Source organism: Taudactylus pleione, unplaced genomic scaffold, assembly GCF_031769625.1.
Source record: "Taudactylus pleione unplaced genomic scaffold, aTauple2 ptg000154l, whole genome shotgun sequence".
NCBI lineage: Eukaryota > Metazoa > Chordata > Amphibia > Anura > Myobatrachidae > Taudactylus > Taudactylus pleione.
The window spans coordinates 27,226,529-27,241,104 of NW_028284556.1; positions in this window are offsets into that span (position 1 = coordinate 27,226,529).

Genomic DNA, 14,576 nt, shown 5'->3' on the forward strand with positions numbered 1-14,576 from the left:
CGAGCGGGTCTGAATTGAGCCCTAAATCTCATTGAGCACTTGTGAGAAAAGCTAGATAGGCCTATAAGGACCCAAAAGTACTCAAACCAGGATACTTTTTTTTCCCATGTTTTACAGATATAAAGCTTATTCCCTTTTACACCAGAGCTAAAAGCCGGGTTATTGCAGGGTTAACCCGGGTAGCTCCTTGGTGTAAAAGGGGAAAGGGTTGGATTGTCTGGTCGAGTGACCCGGCACTCCAACCCAGGTAACTTGCAGGGTTTAACACGGGAACAACCCGTGAAACCCTGCAGTGTAAACGGGTGACCTGGATCGTGCTGCAGGGTGACCTGGATCGTGCTCGTGCCCTTTGGTGGGCGGGCCGGGGGGGTGGCTGCCCAGATGGAGGCGTTCCTATGAGAACGCCTACCGTTTGGGGGCGGCCCCACTTACATCACAAGTGATGTCAGTGGGAGAGCTATCGGCTCTGTTTGAGCCGAAAGCTCTCTGGGGCTTGCTGCCACGAGACCCTACCACAAGGGTCTCGTCGCAAGCCCGATTGTCGCAATGGTCTTGACCATCGCGACCATCATCCTGGCCACTCGCATTAGCCAGGAGGCCGCTCCATAAAAAAAAAAAGTCGCCCTGATTCAGAGCGAGCGCTCTGTCAGAGCGTCCGGCTCTGAATCAGGGCCCCTGTTCCAACCTCCGGGTCAAACCCGGAATTTCGGTATAAAAGCGGTATAAGTCAGTCTTTTTTAATCTATGTCCTGACAGTGCCAGGACGTAGTGTCCGCAAACGGTTTTACAAATTACTAGTGGTGTTGTCTTGAAATATACTGTTTTGTTGTGCTATTTTTTTGCAGGCTATGAATTTAATAAAAGGGTTTTGTACATTTACACTTATCAGCTGCAAGATATTGGGTGGTGTCCAATTAGCACCGCTAATTAGCGCTGCTAATTGATTGCGGCGGGGCTATCCTATTAGGCCTGAAGTGCTGGCCGATGCCATCACTTATCATGGATATTTTCCGGGACCTGATGTGTCCCAAAAAAGAATCCACGATAAGTGCTGTTTTTTCACCCCAAAAAAGGCGAAAACACAAAGGTCTGCGAGCTTATCACGGACCCTATGTGTGTTCGTGAGATATATCCTATTATTTGGTTCAAAATAATAGGATAGGGTGAAAAACAATATCGTCGAAAAACGGGGATAATCAGCAAAAAATCCCTGTTTTTTTCGACTATCACGGGGATCAATTAGCGCCCAAACAATGTTCGGGGCTAATTGGATACCACCCATTGTATTTTTTCTTATCAATCCATTTTGTTACCAAATTTTGGTATTTGTACTAAGTTTATAAAATGATAAGCAGCATTTGTTGACAGTGGGGAACAATAAAGACATCTACTGTTGACAATTGAGGCTATTTATGAAGCGTAAAAGATCTGATATTACTCGTTGGTGGTGTCATGGTCATCGATTTGCACAGATCTTCCTCAGTTTCTGCCAAAGCACATGGGTTTGTGGATCAAGATTATTCTGTTTGCCGTCTAGTAGAAATTTGCAAAGGCCAATAGGAGGAGTAGCGCATGGGAAGGACAAGTTTTGCTGACAGTGTAAAAATTAGATAATTTACTTAATTGAGTGCAAATATGGTCACCTTACTTTCTATGATTATTGACTTTAATAAATGAAAATACTGAAAATGTTGATCCTTGTGTAAGCAAGTGTGACACATGGAATATGTTCCATATACAGAAACTCTCCTTTTTCAGTCTTTATGCTAGCTATTGACCCATCTGTTTACATTTTAGTATATTCATTTACAGTGCCGTAACTAGCGCTCCGGGCACCTGGTGCAGGCTATGCCCCCTCCACGTGACATTATTCAGAGGGGGCGTGGCCACAATTGCCGGTGATTATAGGAATGCACGGATCATCCTCAGGATGCTACGGGGGGCTGTAAGAGCAGCAATGTATTTTTGTCTGAAGCGTCCTAAGGATGCTTCAGGTGGCACTTGCGCAGAGATTCTGCCTGCAGGGTGCCATTCTAGGAACCCTGCTAGCAGGTCTGCCATCAGAAATAGGCAGGACCCCCCCTTCCCATAAAGTACAGAAACCGTGAGCTGGAGAAGGGCACGGTCTGCAGCTAACGGCAGGTACGGCTAATACCACCCCCAGACAATACCGCACACCCCTCCTTAGGGCATACATGCCTACCCTGCCGGTAGGCATTCCTCTCACATTCTGCCCACTTCCTAGTGAAGTGGGCAGAATGAAGAGAATGTCCACCCGATCGCGTGTCTCCATGTAGAGGGCGGGGCTTAATGACGCGATTCTACATGAATATCATCATTTGGCACCGCCCCTATGTAAATTCTAGCCAAATCGCAGAGATTTTACCATGAGGGGGCGGGGCTTAATGATGCAAATCATCAGGCCCTGCCCCCGTCACTACCCTCCTGCTTCTCTTACCCCGGCTTCTCCCGGGAAGAGAAATTACAAGGTAGGTAAGTATGCCTTACGGCATCTGCACATGCAGCATATGTGCCTGGTTTGCTGCTGCTAGATGCCAATGATATGCCTCCAAACAGATATATAAACACACATATATATATCATATATAGTTTGACTAAAGCTGGCCACACATCTAAAGATTATCTGTCCAACCAGCCAACTAGTTGATTGGTTGGAATGAAAATCTGGTAAGGAATACAATCAGCAATTTGCTGCCAAACGCTGGAAAATGGACCAAAACTGTTGTTTGAACAAATAGTTTAGATCAAACATTTATCAAACTTGTCTGAACGACCATTTTCATCTTTTCTGGCATTTAGGAGCAAATTGCTGATCATCATTTACTCCCATACGTTACCAGATTTTCATTCCAACCAATCAACAAGTTGGCTGGTTGGATGTAAGTTGGTCTAGTGTGTGGCCAGCTTAAGTCTATATAGGCTATCTGAGTAAACAGAGTCTGTCTCTCCAGCCCTGCACTCATGGCCACCAAGAGCAGCGCCGGGCCTGGGTGACAGGAGGCGTGGCCTAATCGTGGGAGGTATGGCTACACTCCCTTATGAAAAAACACAGAAAAAACAGCACACAGCCAGTGGGGGGCGCGATCAGCGTGATCGCTAACCCCATAGGCATAGGAGACTGCTCCAGCTGCTGCTTAGCAGTCTCCCACTGCAGCCCAGCACACAGCAGCATGTGCTTGGCTGCTATGATGTAGAAGGGAGAAAGGGCGGTGCCAGACCTGGGCCCCCGCCAGGCCCTTCCAGCAAGCCCGGGCCCGGGTAATTTGTACCCGCTCCCCCCCCTCTCAGCGCCCCTGTCTGCACTCTGATGTTTCCAGCCCCCTTCTGCCTCACTCTCTGCAGCCCTGGGCAGTGTTGTTCCAGCCAGCCCCCTTCTGCCTCAGCCAGGCAGCATATGAATATTCTTACCTTTTGTTCCAGGCAGCTGTTCTATAGGTGCTGCGGCCCCTCTCTCCTTCAGTGGTGCGCAGTGACGTCATGATGTCGCATGCACCGGATAATAAACTTTATTGTACATCTGCAGAGGGGGCGACAAGCACCTCTTTCATGGCAGGCGGCGGGTTGGGGGGCGGACTGTCCGGTGGCCCCGTTCATTTGCTGTGGGCAGGCGTAGGAGAGAAGGCCTCTTGCACTGGAAGTAGCGGCAGGTGGGTGGTAGGAGCGGGCTGAACCCCCTTCTCTGTCGGAGTGCCCGGGATGATAGTCCCGACAGTCCCCCCCTGATGGCACCCCTGCCAGCTAGCTAGATGCAGGGGACCAAAGGTGAGTTCTGGTGTCACCTACAGAGCGTTACGCTCTGTGCGGCTGCACCGCTTGCACACCCCTAGTTACAGCCCTGTTCATTTGTATTGCCTATTGAGAACATTAGATTTAGAATTTTGATTTAAGTAAACTTAAGGTCATAAAGTTGCCCACATTATTTAAGTCAAAAAATAAACCCTGGGTACCTAACCCAAATACAAGCAGGAATGCACAAATCAATTTATATGAATAGAGCTTTCCTGGACATCTCAGACTTACCTGGGCATTCCTGTCTCCAAAGACTTATTTGAAAACAAACCAAATTAAAATGATTAAATCTTAGTAAACTTTCAGGACAGTACAATCGTTTTGTGTGTCTGAACATACAATGGTTTAGTGTATGCCTCATTTTTAGACATGTTTGTAAAGGTTGTGCTGCAGAAGAGCATATTTATAAGATAGGTCTGTCAGACATAGAAATGTGTATACAGTACTTATACCTAAGTATAGAATAGAGATATTGGCCCTCATTCAGAGCCGTTCGCTATTTGCGGTCGTTCGTTTAACAACAAGGGGTGGCTATTCAAATGATCCGTACGCACATTGCAGTCTGTTCACACCTCTAAGTCTGAACGAGCGAGCAAAACATACGCTCGTTTATTTGTTAAAAACGCCCCCTGGCCGCACGCATCCTACGTCATGTCCTCTATTTATTAGATTAATCGAGTACATCGACCAGCGTATGAACTGCTCGCTATTCTTGTGGTTGGTGTTTGCTACCACAAATTTGCGTGCAGTTCTGGCTATAAAATAACCCAGTGACGTGGTCAATGACGCTGCTGTTTTAAATATACACACCCATAAAACGCCCGTTTTGACCTTTAAGCACGCCTGCGTTCGGATCTCCACTCCCCATTTTCAAACACCTTCCCCTGTTACCACCCACATACGCCTCATTCTGTCACTCAAAATAGCAGGCACTCGCTATATAGCGTACAAAGGATTTTCGGCCGCACTGACTGGTTCGCGCATGCGTACTAAAAAGCGTACGCATGCGCAGATGTGCAAACATCGCTCGGAACGAGCGTACTGCCGCTAACGAGCGGCTCTGAATGAGGGCCATTGTTTGACAGTGTTGGTAATAAATGCAAAAGTCCCATTACACTATTTACACACAATATAATGATAGACTAAAGTGTCATATATACACAAGAGAGAATAGTGGTTGTTGGGGATCTTCCAAGGCGCATTCAGGTGTAGTTAGTATCTCTGGCAATAAATTATATAGGGGTTGATGTGTTATGCCACATCCTTATTCGTTTCGGGTAAAGTGGGTGGGACAAAAGGCCTGATGAGGCAATTCGCTATGGATTGCATCATCAAGACCCAATTGCCTCTGATATGCCACAATTTGCCAAGTCACACTCCCAACCCACCCACCTGGACCTCACTCTCCTGAAAGTGGCTTGTCAGGACCCGGGCTGCCAGATTGCAGCAGAGACCCCGGATAACTGCACATCTTCCGCTCAGGTTCCGGCACACGATCCTGCTTGCTCGCTCTCCCCGAACTGGTAAGCGGAATCTGCCGCATGATTCATTCTAGCACTGCCAAGGAGGTTAGTGCACAGCTCCATTTAATTACCACGTTCCTGATGCTGATAGACGATATCCACACTGGGTCCTCCGGGCCATGGGCGCAGCCATCTTGGAAAGGATCACCTGGTACTGCATCCACCAATCCTGTTCAGTCTTTGGGAGTATTGACCTATCTGCAGGAGGCACTGGGTATACAAACCCTTCCTGGACATTCTGTCAGTGTCTGTGCAACGTCTCCTAAAGGTTTCCTTTTGGCTCCTGCCGGATCTACATCTGTTCCTGACTCAGTACACTTTAACCAGTTTCCAAGAACTTTTGCTATTTACTGAGCATAGCTCAGTTCCTGGCTCCAAGAACTCTTGTTAATTACTGAGCATAGCTCAGTACCTGGCTCCAAGAACTCTTGTTAATTACTGAGCATAGCTCAGCACCTTGCTCCTAGAACTCTGGTCCTGATTCAGAGCCGCTCGCTGCTGGCGAGCGCTCGCTCTGAATCAGGGCATGTTTTTTTCTCTCTCCGCCCTCTCGCAAAGTCCGATTATCACGACCATCGGGCTTGCGACGAGACCCTGTGGTAGGGTCTCGGCTCCCGCAAGCCCGAGTGGACTTCCTGCTCTAATAGAGCAGGAAGTCCTTTACTGACATCACTAGTGATCACTAGTGATGTCAGTAAGGCCGCCCACAATCGCCAGGCGTTCCTAAGGGAATGCCTGCATTTGTGTTGCCACCACCCCTCCCCGCCTACAAAACGGGGCGAGCTGTCACTCACCATCGACAGCCACCCGGTCTTGTAGCGAGACCCGTAGCGACTGAGCTGCAGTCACAGGACGGGTCTCGTGCATGCGCACGCCGGAGGCGGCGCATGTGCAGTAGGGGACCATCGACCCGCTTGCGAGTGCTGTGCACTTGTGAGAGGGTCTGAATCAGGCCCTCTGTCTTTTACCTGGGCTCAACCCAGCATGTTCACGCGAAGACTTCAATGAGTGTCTACAGTACAAGTTATTACTCAGTACAAAACAAGGTCTCCTACTCTCTGTCTAACTGAATTACCTCAGTATTTCTGACTACAGTATGCTGTTCACCTCTGAGTTCAAGTGCTAGATCTGTACCAAAGTCTTCTGCTGCTATGTAAACTTAATAAAGTCTCATACTTTATCCTGTCCATCTCATATCCAGTTCCTGCCTCCACATGGTCCACCTTTGTCTGTTGTTCATGTGACCTGCTTTCCTGGCTCCGTGCCGTCCTATGAGGAAGACCTATCTCAGACCTCCTCAGTTCGTACTGCTGGTATCCCAGTCTGCTAAGCCTGCTCTGTCACAGGAGGCAAGTTTTCCTAGAGTTGTGACAGTTTGCACAGACATAATGAATTCTGAACAGGATCAGGCTTCTGGGGTTCAAGTCTTGCAAAATCTCGCTGCAAGGTTATAGACATAGGGGAATACTCAGACGCAAGTGCTCCAATGTCTGCAGGATCTTTCGGCTCGACTAGATCGTCTCCAAGTCACACCATTACCAGTGGGAACAGCTGCACCGGTCACCGTTGCAAGTCCTATAAGGTCTTCTGAGTCTCATTTGCACCTCCCAACCCCAAGTCTTTTTGATGGCAATCCCAAGAATTGTCGTGGATTTCTCAATCAGTGCGAAGTCCATTTTGAACTCCTGCCACAGAATTTTCCATCTCCAAGAACTAAAGTGATGTACATAATTTCTCTCTTGGCTGGGTCAGCGTTGGACTGGGTGTCTCCACTGTGGGAGAGGAATGACCTGGTGGTTTCTAATTATCAAGAATTCATCCAGGCTTTCAAAATAATTTTTGATAAGCCAGAGAGGTTGGTTGCAGCTTTTTTCGATATTCTTCAGTTGAGACAAGGCTCGGGCCCGGTGGGTCAATATGTCGTCCAATTTCAAACAGTGGCAGCTGAATTACAGTGGAACAATGAAGCCTTGAAACCCACTTTCTGGAGTGGTCTCTTGGATAAGCTCAAGGATGAGTTAGTCACTCTGGATTTACCAGATAATCTGGATGATCTGATATCCCTCAGTATCAAGATTGATCTACGGATGATTGAACGTGGTGTTGAAAAAACCTGACCTCGTCCTTTGCCACAGCCTTGTATTGTCCACTCAGGACTTGACAAGCCCATGCAAATTAATTGGTCCAAGTTATCAGAAGAGGAAAAACAGCACAAAAGACAGCAGAATTTGTGTCATTATTGTGCATCCTCCGAGAATTTTTTTTAATAAATGTCCCTGAGACCGGGAAACGGATGAACCTAGTCAGTAAAGGGGATGTCAGACTAGGGGTTCTTTCCACATCTTCCCCAAATCAAGACTGTCTTGTTCCTGTCACTATCGAAAGTGCTGAATCCCAGTCCATAGAGTTCACTGCTCTGATTGATTCCGGCGCTGCCGGTAACTATGAATTCCTAATGAATTTCTATACCCAAAATAGCTCTCTTTAGCGTTGTAAGTCGCACAAGAAATAATTGCTTTCCTGACATTGATTGTGGTTCCAAAGCACAAAAAGATATTATTCAGCAAAAAGCATATAGCTACACGCTGTGATCTAAATACAATTAGCGCAAACAAATTATACAATCACAAGGTACAGTCAATACATACGCATGCGCTCTGGATCCAGATTTCCCGGCATCAACTATGAAACCTCCGTCAACAGAAAAGAAAGATGACTAACTATCAGATCCTGGGTGCTTGCATCAACAGAAAAGAAAGATGACTAACTACCAGATCCAGGGAGATAGGCAATACAATAGAACACAGTTGGCATAATCCCATTGGTTCTTTCTCCTGGTTCTTCTGTTACGATGCAGTTCATAGGTCAGTTTGTATTGTAATAGTTCAGCCGCCAACTGCTCTTTGTGTCTGTTTTCCCGCCGAAGAACAAGTCTAAACTGGCTAATAAACATTACATTACAGAGTACATTTCAATGCCTATCTCTCTATGATCCATAATTCACAGACGCATGTTGCGATTTCCTTGCCGATGGAACCTGAAGTCTGCAAATAAATAGTGGTTTAGAATAGCACCAAACACGGTCTGCTTATCATGTACTAAACCTTAGATCTTAAATACAGTCAATTCATAACATAATTAATACTGAATATAATCTTGGATATTAACCTTAATGCTAGGGAACCTTCCTATGTAAGTGTGCAATGTGTAAGTGTAGGGATATTAAGAAAAGACGCTAGTTAGCGTTGTGCGTCCACGTGTTTGTGGAGTACACCATGGTACGTGTTTTGCAGGGTTGTTCCTATTATGGGTATTAATAAATGTACGTATAGTTTTGGTAAGGACTTTTAATAGTGTTCTAATGTGTAGGAGACGCACAATGCTAAATAATAACATCGCCGTATGTACTGATATTGTGTGAGATTCGCTGAAATGGCGTTGGGCGGCCATTCGCAAAATGGCGTCTTTTTGCGAATGGCCATTTCCCTAGCCAGTGATCCTATTTCAGGTTCTCCCATTTGACTCATACAAGTTTCTGGTTGTAATACCTTGGCACAGTACCCTTCTGGTACCCTACCAACCATTTCCTTGGTGGAACTTAGTGTATATTTATACCGGAAGTGTCTTCCACCTACTCTAATTGTGCGTAAAAGTTCAAAATTTATAAGGTCACTATTCACTCTTAGTGAGAAGGTCATCGGCTGGTTATTCCAGTCACCTACCAAATTCCTGGTTTATTGAAGTTGGTAAGGTTCATACATAAAAGTTATCTATCTACTTTGTACTGGTGGAGTTTAAAATGAGGTGGTTTGGACATAAGAAATTTTCCATCCAGTGCTTCCCCTCTTCGCAATTCTAAAACCTCAGAGACATTTAATGGGTATGGCACTAACCCTACATTATGCTGCCCTTGAGGCACGTGAGAGCACACCAAACAGTCAGTTTGATTTAAAACTTTGCCCACCATGGTATGATAATCTTCTAAAGGATACCCACCCCAATACGGGTTATACTTAGGTTGACACCGCTGGATGCATCTCTCATCAACTAGGGACCCACAAAACTCACACATACAATAATCCTCAGACGATAGACCTTCACACTGTCTCCGAGTTTCCAAAATAACACATCTCTTAACAATTACTGTACTGGGGCCCTGATTCAGAGCTGGACTCTCTGACAGAGCACTCGCTCTGAATCAGGGCCGTCCTTCTTTTTTTTTAGATCGGCCTCCTGGCTGCTTGCATAGCTGTAGGTGACCACCCACAGCTATAGCGAGCGGCCAAAAAGATGGTCGCGATGGTCCAGACCATCGCGACCATCGGGCTTGCGACGAGACCCTTGTGGTAGGGTCTTGTTGCCTGACAGAGCCAAAAGCATTCCCACTGACATCACTTGTGATGTCAGTGGGGCCGGCCCTAGACGGTAGGCGTTCCCATGGGAATGCCTCCGTCTGGGCAGCCACGCCCCCGGCCCGCCCACCAAAGGGGGCTGCTGTCACTCAACATCGACAGCACGCCCCCTTTGTAGCGAGACCCGGAGCGACGGCTTGCCCGTCGCTATCTGGGTCTCGCGCATCCGCACAACGGAGCCGCCTCCGTCGTGCGCATGCGCACTGGGCCAACATCTATCCGCTTGCGAGCGCTCAGCGCTCGCGAGTGGGTCTGAATCAGGCCCCCAGTTTGGTCAGATGCCACCCTTGTGACTGTATTGCTCCTTCTCCCAACTCCACTTCATCGATATCACCATCAGCTCCCCTCTCCGTCCTCTGTCCTCCGTCACAGAAACCAGAGATCCCGAAACAACCCAGGATGATGAAAACTCTGGGAGAAAACACAAAAATAACCACATAAGTCCACTCCATTGCTGAAAACAATGATCTACAAACTTATTTAGCTCAGGTATCTCACTGTAACATTTAACCCTCCCGGAACAGACTCGCAATTGACAGGTCTACGTTATCTGCCTCGATTCCGCCTTGTCTCTCCACCGGTTGGTTGACCTTCTTACAGTGAGTGGAATGGACCCAGGTATCTCTCTCTGCCACTATCAAGGAAGTTGTACTCATCGGCAACACTTGATATGGACCTTCCCATCGATCTGTCAAGCAACCTGAACGCAAGAAATTTCAGATCATAACAAATTCTCCAGGTTTAACATCATGACAGCTTGTTTCTGGCATATCATGTGATTACAATTTCAGTTTCTGCTGTTGCTGTTTTAACTGTTTACTCATTGTTATAAGATACCTTACAGTAACCTCGTTGTTACTTTTCAAATCTTCTTGCGGACTTATAATCAAATGAGGTTGTCTACCAAACAGTATCTCAAAGGGGGACAGATTGAGAGAGGCTCTAGGAGTTGTCCTGATACTATGAAGGACAAGTGGTAATGCTTCTGGCCACCCCAGTCCAGTTTCTGCCATGATCTTACTCAATTTATTTTTAATAGTACCGTTCATCCTCTCCACCTTGGCTCTGGCTTGCAGGCGGTACGGGGTGTGAAGTCTACTTTTAATACCCATCAACTTACACATGTTCTGGAAGACATCACCTGTGAAATGAGTACCCCTATCACTTTCAATAGTTCTAGGGATACCGTATCTGCAAACAAACTCCTGAACAATCTTTTTAGCAGTGAAGGCAGCAGTATTAGTGGCAGCTGGGTATGCCTCTACCCAGTTAGAAAATACATCTGTACAAACTAAAACATACTTGAGATTCCTGCAGGGTGGTAATTGGATGAAATCAATTTGTATTACCTGAAAAGGTCCGTCTGTCGAAGGAACGTGGGATGGCTTGGTTGGTATTGTTTTTCCAACGTTCTTCCTCAAGCATGTCAAACAGGACATTGCCCTCTTTTCAGTTGGGAAAAGAAACCTGGTGCACACCAATACGCCCTGACCAACTTGCACATACCCTGCTTTCCTAGGTGAGTCAGACCGTGCTCTGCCTCGGCCAAGCTTGTGTAGTATGCCTTGGATGCTACCGACTTACCTTGTCCATCTCTCCAGAGTCCAGAGGACTCTTGCCCACATCCCTTGGATCTCCAGACTGCCTTTTCCTGAATGGAACACAAATTTTGCATCTCAATTAATTCCTGCATATCAATCATTTGGAAAACCATTATCATTTGATTAATTGGCATGTTTACTCTTAAACCTGCTGCCCATTTGGCAGCTTTGTCTGCCCTGTTATTGCCCAGTGACACCGGATCGTCTTCACATGTATGGGCTTTACACTTAATGACGGCTACTGCCTTATGCATTTGGATAGCTGTCATTAGTCCTTTTATATGTTTTGAGTGTGCGACTGGTGTGCCTGCTGCTGTCATAAAATTTCGCAGACACCATAGAGCACCAAAATCGTGTACTACCCCGAAGGTGTACCTAGAGTCAGTGGAGATTTTAGCAGATTTGCCTTTTGCAAATTCACATGCTCTACTTAGTGCCACCAGTTCTGCCACTTGGGCCAAGTGGGGTGGGCCAAGTGGGGTGGACCAAGGAGTTCGGCTTCTATGATGTCTTTGTCATTTACAACAGCATAACCTGTACATAACTCTCCAGTGTCAGTTTGTCTATGACAACTCCCATCCGTGTAAAATGTCACATTTACATTTTCTAAAGGTGTGTCCTGTATGTCAGGTCTTGCAGTAAACGTCTGATTCAAATATTCCATACAATCATGTGCATCAATATACCTGCAAAACTCACCTTCCGCCAGCAACTCACCTCTCTCCACCCTTTGTGCATCCTGAGGCACATATGGTAAATACGTTTCTGGGTATAACGTACTGCACCGTTTAATGGTTATGTTTGCAGGTACTATTAGAGCTAGTTCCCATTTTGTGAATCTAGCTGAGGTAACATGTCTGGTTTGGGCAGAGATCAGCAAAACAGATACAGCATGGGGTGTATAAACAATCATATCATGGCCTAATACTACATCTTCACTCTTACTGACCAAAAGAGCAATTGCTGCTACACTTCTTAAACACATTGGGAGTGATCTTGCCACAGTGTCCAATTGTGCACTGTAGTATGCTACGGGTCTACTGGCATCACCATGTTTTTGTGTGAGGACACCTGCTGCACAACCCTCAGCTTCTGTACAATACAAATCAAAAGGTTTTTCATAATCAGGTATTCCCAATGCAAGTGCTCTTGTCAGACTATCCTTACGGTTAAGGAAAGCCTGCTTTGTTTCCTCTGTGTGTATGACACGATCGGGCTTTGAGGAAGATACTAAGTCCTGTAATGGTAATGCCAAAATAGAAAAACCTGGGATCCACATTCTGCAGTATTCACACATTCCCAAGAAGGTACGGATTTGCTGTTGGTTCTGAAGCAGTGTCATGGTCCGTATGCCCTGGATTCTGTCAGTAGTTAAATGTCGTAATCCCTGCGTTAGACAGTGTCCTAAGTATTTAACCCTGGACTGGCATGGCTGTAGTTTGTCCTTAGAAGCCTTGTGTCCTGTTTGCGAGAGATGAAGCAATAAATGTTTAGTATCATTTAAACATGACATAAATGAATCAGAACACAACAATAAATCATTCACATATTGTATTAGAACAGATCTATTGACAGGTTGAAAAGATTGTAAACAGTCGTGTAAGGCCTGGGAGAAGATACTGGGGCTGTCTATGAAGCCCTGGGGAAATTGTGTCCATGTGTATTGTACCCCCCTGTATGTAAATGCAAATAGGTACTGACAGTCAGGATGAAGAGGCATACAGAAGAACGCAGAACAGGGGTCAATGACAGTAAAATGGGTTGCATTTGGTGGGATCTGCATGAGAATGACAGCTGGATTTGGCACTACGGGGAATTGGCTCTCTACTACCTTATTAACCCCTCTAAGGTCCTGTACCAGCCTATAACCCCTCCCACGACTCTTCTTCACAGGAAAGATGGGACTGTTGGCTACACTCGCTGTACGGACTAAAATTCCTTGTTGTAATAACCGCTCAATTATGGGAAAAACCCCTATCTCTACCTCCTGTTTTAATGGGTACTGGGGAATTTTTGGAGCTTGCCTACAGCTTTTTAGATTTACCATTACTGGAGCTACATTTGCTATCATTCCAGTGTCCTGTCCATCTTTGGTCCAAAGTAAACCTGGTATTTGGGATAACATTTGCTCTACCTGAGATGGATTTTTATCTGGAACAGTAGAGTGAAACAACCTTTGGGGAGTGTCCAATATATTCTTCACCTCGTTCGCAACTCTCTCTGGGATATCTAGAAATATACCATCAGGGGTACAATAAATGACACATCCCATTTTACATAAAAAAACCTTTCCCAGTAGGTCAGTAGGGGCCGCTGCTGCCAGGAGGAAGGAATGCCCGGTATGCAATGGACCGATAGTAACCTCTGCAGATTTGGTTAAAGGATAGTGTTGCACTTTACCCGTTACACCCAACAGATGGAATTGTCCTGACTGTTGTGGGTACCCCTTCTGTAGGTATGTCGAAGTTCCCTGGTTTGGTGTTTCCCATTTCTTAGTCTTACAGAACTTACTTATGTGGCCCTCCTTGTTACATCTATAACACCTTTGTAGTTGACGTGTTGTGAAAGGTTGTTGTGTGGGTTGGGGAATGAGGAAAGATTGTGGTTGTGTAAAGGGATAAGAGTTTGGAGGTTGTGTGGGATGAGTGTATTGTGGCTGAGTGTGATTAAAGTGCTGCAGTGTTATTTGCATTCCTTCCAGAGCTTAAATACTAACAGCCATTAGTTTCTCGCTCTGCATTTCTCTCTTCCTAAGGATGTTTTTATCTTGTGCATCGCTACATCCCTTGTGGCCACTACACCCTGTGCATCCGGATTCCCACTGGGAACAGATATTGTCCGGACGGGATGGACGCCTGCCATAATGCTACCTTTGGCTTGATTACCTAGTTGAGGGTTCAGCCTACTGCTACTATGTATGCTATTAGTAATCTCTGCTACTGTTAAAACGGGTGTTAATACTTCCTGCACTGGTTGGGCTACCTCCATTTCTGGTACTAGCGGGGCAGCTACCTGTGCTTGCTGTGGTGGTAAATTTAACATTTGTGCAACATGGGAAAGAGCGGACATCACAACAGGTTCATCATCTGCATCATAAACATGTTCCCTATAGTTACTTAGAAGAGGGTACAAATTACTTGTTAAATTTTTATGAGTTTTTAGATTGACTGTACCTTCACCCCCAACTGCATAGGGCGGTGGTGGTGCGCGTGCACTACTGATATTACCTT